The 1,474-nt window shown below is 37.7% G+C and overlaps 1 pseudogene; it reads right to left on the bottom strand.

The window, feature by feature from the left end:
• Positions 1-284: 284 nt before the first annotated feature.
• LOC133105412 (phosphatidylinositol N-acetylglucosaminyltransferase subunit P-like) lies at positions 285-686 on the bottom strand (annotated as a pseudogene).
• Between the last annotated feature and the right edge of the window lie 788 nt (positions 687-1,474).

Here is a 1,474-nt window from a genome sequence, read left to right as displayed (position 1 = left end):
AACATAATTTGAGATCCATCCAAGTTGTTGTGTGTATCAATAGTTCGTTCCTTTTATTTATTTTTAAATTTTTTGGTAATGCAGTATTTTACTTATTCTATTCATAATAACTAATATTTAAGAACATTTACAGTATTAATAGAACTTAATCTAAAAGAAGTTCAACTTACTTTTTTTTTTACATCTGAATACTGGGTATTAATAAGAGAAGAGTGAAGATAATTGTGGTCAAAATTACTATTTCAAAAACATAAATGCTTTGTGTTAATATGTCTACATATAACTCAGTTTGGGGTATAAAGTTCTTTGGCTGCAAGAAAGAACACTTGATTTATCACCAAGAGGAATATCTCTTAATGCTGGGGTGACTTCTCTTGGTATTTCTTCTCCTGTTGATTTTTAGCATAGTTATCTGTGACTGTATGAACTCCAAATAAGAGTACATAGCTGGTTATTGTAGCCACTTGCTATAGAAATAGGAGATAGACAGAAAAAAAAAGAAATAGGAGGTGGACAGATAATGTAACTGTCCAATATTTTTGAGGCCGAAAGATTAAGCCTGAGGAGTTAAGCCAAGATTCAGGAATAAAAACCCACAGGAGATGGAGTGTGAAGCCAAATTGGGAGCTAAGAACAAAGGCATAAATCGCTTTTTCTGGCAATGATGACGGTGAATTTTCCACCATTTTCCCAGTGGCTTTAGACAGTCTCAGAACTGAGCCCTCTGCACAAACAAGCACAGCAGAGGGAGACAGGTAGAGAGGAAAAATTGAAGGAAAGACCAAGGGGCGATGGTGCTCCCAGTCTGGGCACAGGTGCAGTGGGACCCCCTTCAGGTGGCACAGGAACCACGCCCATTCCTTTTATTTCAAAATAAATTTTTTTTTAGAACAGTTTTATTTTTCTTTTTTATCTTATTTTTTTAACATCTTTATTGGAGTATAATTGCTTTACAATGTTGTGTTAGTTTGTGCTGTATAACAAAGTGAATCAGCTATATGTATACATATCCCCATATCCCCTCCCTCTTGCGTCTCCCTCCCACCCTCCCTATCCCACCCCTCTAGGTGGTCACAAAGCACCGAACTGATCTCCCTGTGCTATGTGGCTGCTTCCACTAGCTATTTAACATTTGGTAGTATATATAAGTCCATGCCACTCTCTCACTTCATCCCAGCTTACCCTTCCCCCTCCCCGTGTCCTCAAGTCCATTCTCTATGTCTGCGTCTTTATTCCTGTCCTGCCCCTAGGTTCTTAGAACAGTTTTAGATTTACAGAATTATTGTGAAGATAGTACAGAGAGTTCTCATATACTCCACATCCTGTTTCCCCTATCATTAGCATTTCACAATTAATGGGTCAATCTTGATACATTCTTGTTAACTAAAGCTCATACTTGAGATTTCCTCAGTTTTCCCTTAATGTCCTTTTTCTGCATCAAGATCCCATCCAGGATACAATACTACATTCGCAG

Source organism: Eubalaena glacialis, chromosome 14 (genome assembly GCF_028564815.1).
Source record: "Eubalaena glacialis isolate mEubGla1 chromosome 14, mEubGla1.1.hap2.+ XY, whole genome shotgun sequence".
NCBI classification, from domain to species: domain Eukaryota; kingdom Metazoa; phylum Chordata; class Mammalia; order Artiodactyla; family Balaenidae; genus Eubalaena; species Eubalaena glacialis.
The sequence above is the reverse complement of the archived record's forward strand: the minus strand, read 5'-3'. Positions and strand labels throughout refer to the sequence as shown.